Below are 12,391 nucleotides of genomic sequence, written 5' to 3'. Positions count from 1 at the left end.
CTTAAAGGCAATGTGAGCGTCCATTCCCATTGGATAACGGAGAATTGTACACCCGGAAGTTAGTATTCCTCTTACTGTCGATTGATTTTACAGTGATATCTGCACTACTCATCGACTAAAAAACACCAGATTATCCTTGTTAATTACACAACATTGATTGGTTTAAATTGTGTACAATGCTTTTGTATTTTTCCCCTTCGATTCGGAGAAACAAATATCTTTTCTGAGTAAAGGATGGCAGAAGACACTACACTACCCAGAATCCCCAGCTATCGTTTGGACTACACCATGTGCTCTGTTTGACAAACCCCATAGTCCTCAAGCTCTGTGATTGGAGAGTGTGCTCCGAGGGTTAAGCCATTCTCGAACAGCACTTTAAATGGGATGGAACCACGGCAGACTGTCCAAAACTGGGGTTTCCATGAAAGCAGAGACGGTTTTCAACCTCTCATTAAGAATCTTTGATGAAAGCTAAGTTTGGGTTTAGCTAATGTATTTATCATTTTACACGAGAGGGTTACAAAACGAAAATAAATCTGTAGCCCCTTCATGCTACACACACATAGCTAGCTACCAGTTGATGTGAGCAAATGTATTGTCACTATGTAATCTGTTGCAACACGTCAGCGAGCTGGGCTTATTTGAATCCTAAATCACAGGTTACCTACTCTAGCCACATCAAAACCCCAGCACATGAACCTGATTGAGGCTTTGAACCGATTAACACTTTTTATTTTCCTCCCTACTCTGAGATCATGAGGCTTTTCATGCTTTTTCATGGACCTGTAACAGCTAGCCCTGATGCTCACTCTCCCTGAAGGTAGATCTTTGTTTGAAACTGTGGGGAATTGGATATCATTCATGTTATCCAAAAAAAGTAATAGTACATCATTAAAACGCTTTACACTGTATCAAGACTGTCAATTTGTCAAGTTAACCAGTAACTACAGCTTTGTTTGTCATTTACCTTCATAATTGTCGACGTAGCTGGATATGTAGCAACAGTTGCAAAAAAAAGTATGTGAACCCTTTGGAATTACCTGGATTTCTGCATAAATTGGTCATAAAATGTGTTCTGATCTTCATCTAAGTCACAACACTAGACAAACACAGTCTGTTTAAACTAATACCACACAAACAATTATATGTTTTCATGTTTTTATTGAACACACCATGTAAACATTCACAGTGCAGGGTGGAAAAAGTATGTGAACCTCTAGGCCAGGGGTTGGCAACCCGCGGCCCACGGGCCGCATGCGGCCCTTTAAGCCCTCTGCTCTGGCTCCCTTGAGCTTAGACAAAAATAAGAATAAAATAAAAGTATTTGTAGGACTATTTATATTTTGTTGCATGGTTGAAAATGTTTCGTATGTTGTATTTTGAGGTGATACTGTGACACATAAATAAAAAACAAAACGGTTTTAATTAGGTCAACTAAAATATGCGTCACATCCTGCTCCGGTCCCGCGCGAGTGCCTTTTCTTGGAGGCGAATAACCCCCGGCTCGATGAGCGAACTATGGATATAGCTATGGATATAGCCATTTCAGAGACCTTATATACAGGACCGTCCTGTATATAGCCACTCCCTATAAAACACAATAACATTAAATACAAATGAAAGCAATAGACAGGAATATATCAGTAGAAAGGACACGATGAATATTATAACATGTAATGTAGCCTTACTATGAAGGCTGACCTAAATACGGTGCTTTTCTACAGATTACTTTATTACTGCACTGGTAAAGTAAAATTAGGGCGATTAATAAGATGTGAAGTGCTTTGTAACTTTGACCCGCTTGACTGAATACACAACAAACAATGAAGAAAGAGTTTTATCTGGGCTGCTTCGCTGCCAGCTGCTCCCCCCCGGGACCCGAAAGTGGCGTATAGCCTGCACTTCAACATCAACGAAAGTGCTCGATATATGCTATATTGAACCAATAACACAAACTAACTGTATCACTATAACATGATGATGAGGGTGATGGTGATGAAGAATGCATCTAACGTTCCGCTGTTCATTATAATACAAAAACAGAGCATTAAACAAACCATCATGCTCTTACTTTGAAATCATGCGGAAATGTAGTCATCAGCTGGCCATCACGTGGTTTCCGAAAATAACCGAGTGACACGAGTAGATTTTAGCCGAGACCGGCGGAAAATATGTCTCAAAATTCCGTGTGTGTAAAAAGACGATCCGCGAACAGAGAGTTGAGATCCGTGAACAGAGATTTGAGATCCGCAAGCGCATTTTTGGTCCACAAATACAAAATGGATTCAGAAATGCCTGATCGAAAGTTGTAAATGTTAAAGAGATATTCACAGATCTTTTTTTTATTTGTGAACATATTTAGCATATTTGCAGATCCGTTTTACACTTGCAAATGTATTTGTGAGTTTGCAAATCTTTTAAATGCATTTTTGAATGTTGTTTTACATTTACAAATCACATATTTACACACAAATTATTTTTATGTTCACACAAATAATTATGAGACATATCTATGCCCATAGTGCAGCCTTTACGAGGGAGAGGAAGACAGCTGACGATCGTCAGTCATAATTCAATGGGGTATGTAATTTATTTCAGAAAACACTTTTTGTTATATTCCATGGAATGCTCTTAACGTCCCGATAGCAATGAATATATGAAATGCTTTGACAATAAATACATACAAAAATTAATCTCTGGAAGCCGTAGCGCTGTAAAAAGCACGACCAATCATCTGAGCCGGCCCGGCTAAAATAACTGGATGGCCTACCTGCCTGTCAGCCTTCCATCTGGGCACAAACTTATCTCGTGCCCTCATTGGTCATGTGCGCGTCCGTGTGTGTTGGAGGAGGGGCTCTGTAAGGAAGTCTGAAGGAAGAGGCATATTTTTTCCGGTTGTGTACTTTCAAATTCTAGCTCACTCGAGCTGGTTTCTCCATTCTTACCTTTAACTCTTTTTAGGGTGCAGATATATGTTTTATTTATTTCAAAGTGGGCCCATTTAATAATTTTTTTTCCCCCTTCAAATGTGCAGAGGACTCCCCAAGTGCTGTGTTTAATTTATTTTAAAGTAGGCCTAAATAGCCTAATAAATGCAAAAAAACTGTAGTTTTTGTCTGATATAACAATAAAAAACTATGAAATATGTTTTGCGGCTCCAGACAAAACATTTTTTGGGAAAAAGGAGCGAAATGGCTCTTTTGGTCAAAAAGGTTGCAGACCCCTGCTCTAGGCTAAAGACTTCTTCAAGAGCTAATTGGAGTCAGGAGTAAGCCAACCTGGAGTCCAATCAATGAGACGAGATTGGAGGTGTTGGTTAAAGCTGCCCTGCCCTATAAAAAATACACACCAGTTTTGAATTTGCTATTCTTAAGAAGCATTGCCAGATGTGAACCATGCCTCGCACAAAAGAGCTCTCAGAAGACCTACAATTAAGAATTGTTGACTTGCATAAAGCTGGAAAGGGTTACAAAAGTATCTCTACAGTAAAAGCCTTGATGTCAGTCCACGGTAAGGCAAATTGTCTATAAATGGAGAAAGTTCAGCACTGTTGTTACTCTCCCTAGGCAACCCAGTCTCACGGCATTTCGTGTTCACCAACACGATTTTTAATCTATTGATTCGTGTTCACCAACACGATTTACCACTTTTTTTCGTGTTGCACAGCACGAGTTTAAAAGCAATGTATTTCTACTGGTAACGTGTTTCGTGCCTGCAGGCTGCAGCACGTCTTTTTCTCCGGTCGGGTCGAGGAAGACCGGAAGCTGTGTGGTTCATAAAAACATGTTCTTACTCAATATCAAGCCACAGTTATTGCTTTTATTTTAAATCGTATAATTTCGGACTTTTGTTGCCGTCTGTGAGGAAAATAAATGGGGCTCAGAGCCTCAGGATACTGAAGTATGTATTTAAAAAAAAAAAATGTCCTTCTAATTTGTTATTCTTTTCAAAATAACACACTGTTATTTACTCACCAATAACACACAATTATCCTTGCTTTTATTTATTGGTTTAATTCCATAATCTCTGGCTTTTTTGGCGTCCGTCAGGAACTGAATTTCGAAATAAATATAACCGGAAACAGACGTAGGCATTTCGAGCGATTACCCAAGATCCTCAGCTATGGTTTTAAGCTCGCTGATTGGATGTGTTAGCCGCAATGCATGCTGGGATTTGGTGTTTATATTATATGAAATCCGGAAAACATTTTAAAAGAATAAAATAATACTTAATTCCGAGTGCTCTTGCTTTTCTCTTTGAAAGTCATCACATAACGGCATTGTAATAATACACGGTTCGGCTGCATTACATATTACAGATCTGCCGTAGTTCTTTATTTAGATAGCCCTGATGAGAAGACCTTTGAATATGACAGTTTAATGGTGCATAACTACACCGTAGTTGTGTATAATATGTCAATAAACCTTTGAAAATCTTGAAAGGGATGTGCAAAATAGCCATAATATACAGTCTTTAATTAACTATTAGTAGAGAATAACGAGTAATGAATATACTTTATTACTTGTTTGCATTGATGTCAATTGCAGATACATGTTTAGTCTTCTCAAGCACCAACTATCAAATATCTCTCCTGATTGTTGGCACTTGACAATCACCTTACCTGAATTTTACTCGGGTGTAACTAAAGTCTGATTTAAGGGTTGTTTATATTTCACATAATTAATCAGAATCTGCAAAGTAACTCAAATAAATGCAGTGGAGTAGAATTACAAAGTAGCAATGAGCTGTCATGTGGGTATATATTAATGCTGCGCATTATGGACACAAGCGATTTCCACCCATTTATTAATTATATGTTTTACATTTGATAACACCAATGTGTTTAATACTGGCAACTTCTAATTGTGGGAAAAACGAAAAAGTTCAGTAGAGACGTCCCATAGAACATTTTGCGAAACACAATAGCCAGCATGTGTAGTTCTGGGGGGGCGTTCAATTCCAGTTTTGGATAGTCTGGCGTGGTTTCGTTCCATTTCACACAGCTGTTTGACGTTCTGCGTAACCTTACGGGGACTGTAGTCCTAAACGATAGCTGGGGATTATGGGTAGTGTAGTGTCTTCGGCCATCCTAAACTCAGAAATGTTGACAATCGCATTGATGCTCGAAATGTCCCTTATAGGCCTACGTCTGTTTCCGGTTATTTTTATTTTGAAATTCAGTTCCTGACGGACACCAAAAAAGCCAGAGATTATGGAATTAAACCAATAAATAAAAGCAAGGATAATTGTGTGTTATTGGTGAGTAAATAACAGTGTGTTATTTTGAAAAGAATAACAAATTAGAAGGAAAAAATATTTAAAAATACAGATTTCAGTATTCTGAGGCTCTGAGCCCCATTTATTTTCCTCACAGACGGCAACAAAAGTCCGAAATTATACGATTTAAAATAAAAGCAATAATTGTGGCTTGATATTGAGTAAGAACATGTTTTTATGAACCACACAGCTTCCGGTCTCCCACGACCCGACCGGAGAAAAAGACGTGCTGCAGGCAGTAGAAATACATTGCTTTTAAAATCGTGCTGTGCAACACGAAAAAAAAGGGGCAAATCGTGTTGGTGAACACGATTCAATAGATTAAAAATCGTGTTGGTGAACACGAAATGCCGTGAGACTGGGTTGCCCTAGGAGTGGCCGTCCTGTAAAGATGACTGCAAGAGCACAGCGCAGAATGCTCAATGAGGTGAAGAAGAGTCCTAGAGTGTCAGCAAGAGACTTAAAGAAATCTCTGGCACATGCTAACATCTCCGTTGACGAATCTACGATACGTAAAACACTGAACAAGAATGGAGTTCATGGGAGGACACCACGGAGGAAGCCACTGCTGTCCAGAAAAAACATTGCTGCACGTTTGAAGTTTGCAAAAGAGCACCTGGATGTTCCACAGCACTACTGGCAAAATATTCTGTGGACAGATGAAACCAAAGTTGAGTTGTTTGGAAGGAACACACAACGCTATGTGTGGAGAATCCAAAGGGTTCACATACTTTTTCTTGCAACTGTACATATTGAACCCCTTTTCTCTTTTGCTCCTTGGGGCTGAGCCTGCCGCTTGTACCAGCTGATGTACATCACTGATGTTAACCTTTGGTAGGTCTTGGAGACATCGAGTGTAAAATAGTGCTTATATAATCAGGGCCGTATCCAGGATTTCCTAAATACCGAGGTCCAAATATGTTAGGGGGGTTCGGGGGATACCCCCCGGGATTTTGGGGATTTTCATGATCTAGTCCTGATCACAAAACATTGTCAACATTCATTTTCCATGTCTCTCTCCTTTCCATAACCTGCAGCCTCTGCATTTTCTTTAGTCCCTCTGTCTTCTTCCTGTTCATTACTCTCTCTGTCCTCTACTCTTTCTCTTTGTTCAACCTCTCCCTCGTTGTTCACTTTTTGCTCCTCCTCACTTGTCGCTCCTGCCAGTGAATTCAAAGCAATTCAGCCATTTAGTTCATTTCACTTGTTTGTTTGCATTATTTTTTTTACTTTAAATCAGTTTTGTTTGATTCTCAAAAGAGAACAAAGATGTAAGCAAATTGTGTTTTATACAATTATAGGTTATTATGACATCATAACTGCAATAGATGTATGTTGTTTTACAATTATGCCTATTGTCTATATTGTAAATGAAGACTATTGTTATAGATAGATAGATAGATAGATAGATGGATAGATAGGGTTATTAAGCCTACATTCTTCTGTCCGACTGTACCTGCAGTTCCTCCCTAACTTCCATCACTTTCTCTCTCTCTTTCTCTCTGCCTGTCCTGTCTCTTCCGTACCAAAGCTGAGCTGCGACTGACGTAGTCTTTTCATCTGAGTCAGTGTAAAAAGAAAACAACACAATGTTATATCTCCAATGTTTTACTCAAATTGAAATGAAAGAAAAGCATTACAATGTTTGTTAAAAGGTAATCCTTCTGACATTGGATGAATGTAATTAACTTTAGCTCTCTATCTAGTTTATTCACGCTATTTAAACCAAAGTATAGCCTAAAGCTGCAAAATAAGTTAGTGTGCATGTTGTCGGACGTCCACTGACTAACGTAGAGCGTTCACACAGGATCTGCTGCTCACATGATGTCCTGATGAACAGAAACACAAGCAGCCCACTGGACTCAGATCTCTAGATACCTCATCACTCCTCCACTGATCCGTTACAAGTCCGAGCTGCGGTGGTTTGTTGATACATGTCGTTTGCTTTAACCGAGGCTACGTGCTTATGCAGCGCCCCCATCGTCAGTAAATGGAAGTACTACAAATAACCCCGTTTAGTGCAATTATTTCATAAGTTTAGTTATATACACAGCTCGAAAAAGATTACCGAGGTCCGGACCTCGGTGACCTCAATGGTGGATACGGCCATGTATATAATATCTATACGCTATCTCTCTCGCTATCTATACACTATCTATCGCTCTTCCCTCTACCGCTCTACTGTAGAACGGAAGTTTACAACCGCACACCCAGCCGCCGGAAGTTGATAGACGCCATCTTGTGCAACTAGCCCATTGTCAAAACATTTAATATATTCATTGCTATCGGGATGTTAAGAGCATTCCATGGAATATAACAAAAAGTGTTTCTGAAATAAACTACATACCCCACCTTTAACTCTATGGTTTTACACAGTTTTTATAACCTGAAATTCACATATTTAACAATTCAATCCTCAAAGTAATACAAGTCAAAATGTGTTCAAATGTAGTTTTTTTTTTTTTTTTTTTTTACCATAATAGGATAGTCAATACCTGTGTTTTTTCAAACAATGTAAAGTAGTGGTTAAATTAATCAAAATTACAAAAATATTTCTTTCTTTACTCTTTCTTAGTTCTTCTTTTAATGAGTATTAACAGTATTTGTTATGTATTTGACAGTGATATATACCCATTAGAAAAGTATTTTTTAGTAAAATTACAGAAAATGCAGCTAATTTTGCCAACAGAAAATAATTTATTTTAGTTTTGTTAAATTCGCATTTAAAAACAGCTAAAAAAACAGCTAAATAATGTATTCCATTTCTACCGTTTTTTTGGTTAAAATTAGTGCTGTCAAAATTATCGCGTTAACGGCGGTAATTAATTTTTTTAATTAATTGCGTTAAAATATTTAACGCATTTAACGCATGTGCAGAATGGCCCGCCCCATACGTGCCACCAGTGGCAGCGCCAGGGTATGGCTGGGGTAGGCTACACCCATACCAAGAAATGGCTTAGCCCCACCATGACAAATGATGTTAAAGTAAGCAAAATAAAGTCTGCCAACTCGCGCGGAGTAAATTGCACAGACAGCAGTTAGTAAGATTGATTTCAGTAGCCACGGTTTTGAAAACTTTTGTCATGTAGTGATCGTCTTCTTAATAGAACATCTTTGATAACGGCGTGGTGTTGTTGCAGGAAGTCCCGACGGAGAATACTCTTGCTACGAAACAAATTATCTAAAGACATACTAACTATGGATGGCATTAATTTGGCCTCCAGTGAGACTGTAAGGAATCTTGGTGTTATATTTGATCAGGATTTATCCTTTAACGCCCACATAAAATCAATTTCAAGGACCGCCTACTTCCATCTACGTAACATTGCAAAGATCAGGCATATCTTGCCTCAAAACGATGCAGAGAAACTAGTCCATGCATTTGTTACTTCTAGGCTGGATTATTGTAACTCTTTATTATCAGGGAGTACCAAGAAGTCAATCAAGTCGCTTCAGCTGATTCAAAATGCTGCGGCTCGTGTACTAACCAGAGTTAGGAAAAGGGACCACATTACTCCGGTTCTGGCTGCCTTACACTGGCTCCCTATAGAACACAGGATAGAATTTAAAATTCTTCTTCTCGCCTACAAAGCCCTTAATGGGCAGGTGCCATCTTACCTTAAAGAACTAATTATACCCTACTGTCCTACTAGGGCATTGCGTTCCAAGAATGCAGGGTTGTTGGTTGTTCCTAGAATCTCTAAAAGTACAATGGGAGCCAGAGCCTTTTCTTATCAAGCTCCACATTTGTGGAATCAGCTTCCAGTTTGTGTTCGGGCGGCAGACACCCTATCCGTTTTTAAGAGTGCGCTTAAGACCTTCCTTTTTGATAAAGCTTATAGTTAGGGCTGATTAGATTCAGCCCCTAGTTTTGCTGATATAGGCTTAGTTTGTCGGGGGACATCTTACTTCTTCCTTCTCTCTGTCTATACCCGTGTACACTCATGTTCCGATTAACCCAGCTTCCCCAAATGTCTTTCTTTTTGGTGTCTATATACGCTGGGATCCGGAGTCATGGATGATCCTGCGGTCCTGTGTCCTGGATCGCGAGCGCTGGATCTTGAGTCGTGGCTGTGGTCCTGGATCATAGGTCCTGGATGGATATCCTCGTGGATTCATCTTCCTATTATATACACACATGCATTTCCAAACATTTGGACTACCTATGTTGCAAATGTATTATCTTTTCAATTTACACACGGCATCTATTGCACGTCTGTCCGTCCTGGGAGAGGGATCCCTCCTCTGTTGCTCTCCCTGAGGTTTCTCCCATTTTTCCCTTTAAACTGGGTTTTCTTTGGAAGTTTTTCCTTGTACGATGTGAGGGTCTAAGGACAGAGGGTGTCGTATTGTCATACTGATATTCTGTACACACTGTGAAGACCACTGAGACAAATGTAACATTTGTGATATTGGGCTATATAAATAAACATTGATTGATTGATTGATTGATTGCTGTAGTACAGCAGGGCAGAGCCATATAATAGTAATAATATGGCTCTGGTACAGGGGTGCACATAACTGGTACGCAGGTTATGTGCGTAATCTGAAATGCGTACCGTCATTTGTGTCACAAAGCGCATTTGCGTACCGACGTACTTGTGAAGCTTTTCCAGAAGGCGGTTAGATCACCGGACGACAGAGTCGGTCTCCGTGTGCACAGACAGGGCTGCTTAACGTCGGTCTGTACAACGGACTTGTGCCAAAACTACGCCAACCGGCTGCGGAGGGAGACTCCCCCCTTCACTGGAGAACTGCGCTAAAACAGCTGATCACAACGTTCACACTCTGTGGTCACGAAGTACTCCACTAGCGCGCCCCCCCCCCCCCTCTGTCGACTTTCCTGAAGTACTCCCCCGTTGATAGAAATCAACACGTAATGAATTAAGACCCCACGGTTTGATGATTGATAGGTGTGTGTGTGGGTTGTCTTTCATTTTGACACGCAGAAAAATGTTATAATAAACATAGATACTAGGGGTGTAACGGTATCCGTATTCGTCCTGTACCGTCACGGTTCGGACGTCACGGTTCGGACGTCACGGTTCGGCACATGCAGTCACACGGCGAATGCGCCTTTTTTTTACGAGTGGGAAAAAAGTCTGTCCTTCAGGGCAGCATCCACTACACTATTTATAATCCAGGGGGCGGTATTGCGTCTAAAAGCTGTTTGCCAGCCGCCCTTAAACAACAAATGAAGAACAAGAAGAAACAACAACAACACGAACTAAATACAAGAAGAAGAAAAGTTAGTATGGCGATTTCAGATAACACACAGGAGCTAGAACCCACCTGCTTCTTTTAAATCAGCTGTGTGGGAACATTTCGGGTTCTCTGTGGACTACAATAACGATGAAGTGTGCGAGTGGTGGATCCGACGAGAACGGTGTGTTGGCGTTGTTCGATAGCGGTGCGGTATGCTAATAGGAACACACGCCAAACATGCTAAATCATATCAGAAGGGATCACCCAGATTTGCCACTCACCGGAGCCCGGCAAAAGACAACAGCTGTTCAACAGCTGATCCCCGCTGTTTTTAAGAAGCCAATAGACATGAGAGCCGAGAGACCAACATAAATAACGGAAGCTTTTGGCATATGTTTTTCAACGACTTTGCGCTCTTGAAACACTTTCTTATTATTTATGATGCAAGACATTCTTTTTAGTTTTACAGCTTGATGAAACCTTTTTGTTTGACATCAGCCATTATAGATAATATGGCCATCTGAGTGTGTGGTGCTGTTTATGGTTTGTTTTTAAATGTTTAATACAGTTAATTATTGAAAATGTCAGAGTTCCTTATTTTGAGACTGAAACTTGCACTACTGTTCAAAAATAAATAACAACAAACCTGGAATTATGCATTTGGGACTTTTTTTGCTTTTTCTTGTTGTACCGAACCGTACCGAACCGTGACCCCCAAACCGAGGTACGAACCGAACCGTGACTTCTGTGAACCGTTACACCCCTAATAGATACTGTATGTTAAATGGATATATCCGCCTTCTTTCATTTATCTTTCCATTCCCACAACAATATACATAAAGAAATGGCATATTTTGGACATAGTTCGAATGGTGATTAATCATGATTAATTAATTTTTAAGCTGTGATTAATCTGATTAAAATGTTTAATCGTTTGACAGCCCTAGTTAAAATACATCACACAATTCAATAAACCGTTTATTCCTGTAATTTTAATATGATTTCCTGTAATTATGAAATACAATACAAAACTGTAAAAAAAAATGTACAGTGTACTCAAACTGCTGAAAAATAAAGACAAGATGGTGGAGGAAGAACAGCTAATCATATGGATACAAGGTAGTGGCTGCAAAAAGGTCTGAAAAGATTTACCAGGGGAGGATTTTCATTATCCCCTGACATATAAAATGCAGCCAGAATGTCCACTGATGACTGAAAGGCCACAGTTTTATTACTCTAAAGATGGCTGCCATATTCCTTGTCTCTGTGTTTGCTGTCATTGTTTTTCCCTCCATTTCGTTGAAGATGGATAGTAACTCCCATTTTATTCTGACTAGATTCAAGTCGAACAAGTAGGGAATGAGTCCTTACCCCAAGTGAAGGAGTTCAAGTATCTCGGGGTCTTGTTCTCGAGTGAGGGATCAATGGAGCGTGAGATGGGCCGGAGAATCGGAGCAGCGGGAGCGGTATTGCAGTCGCTTTACCGCACCGTTGTGACGAAAAGGGAGCTGAGCCGGAAGGCAAAGCTCTCTGTCTACCGGGCCATTTTCGTTCCTACCCTCACCTATGGTCATGAAGGATGGGTCATGACCGAAAGAACGAGATCGCGGATACAAGCGGCCGAGATGGGTTTCCTCCGCCGGGTGGCTGGTGTCTCCCTTAGAGATAAGGTGAGAAGTTCGGTCATCAGGGAGGGACTCCGAGTTGAGCCGCTCCTCCTTCGCGTCGAAAGAAGCCAGTTGAGGTGGTTCGGGCACCTAGTTAGGATGCCACCTGGGCGCCTCCCTAGGGAGGTGTTCCAGGCACGTCCAGCTGGGAAGAGACCAAGGGGTAGACCTAGGACCAGGTGGAGGGATTATATCTCTTCGCTGGCCTGGGAGCGCCTTGGGATCCCCCAGTCAGAGCTGGT

Source organism: Pseudochaenichthys georgianus, chromosome 6 (genome assembly GCF_902827115.2).
Source record: "Pseudochaenichthys georgianus chromosome 6, fPseGeo1.2, whole genome shotgun sequence".
In the NCBI taxonomy this organism is placed as follows: domain Eukaryota; kingdom Metazoa; phylum Chordata; class Actinopteri; order Perciformes; family Channichthyidae; genus Pseudochaenichthys; species Pseudochaenichthys georgianus.
This window is presented reverse-complemented; position numbering follows the sequence as displayed.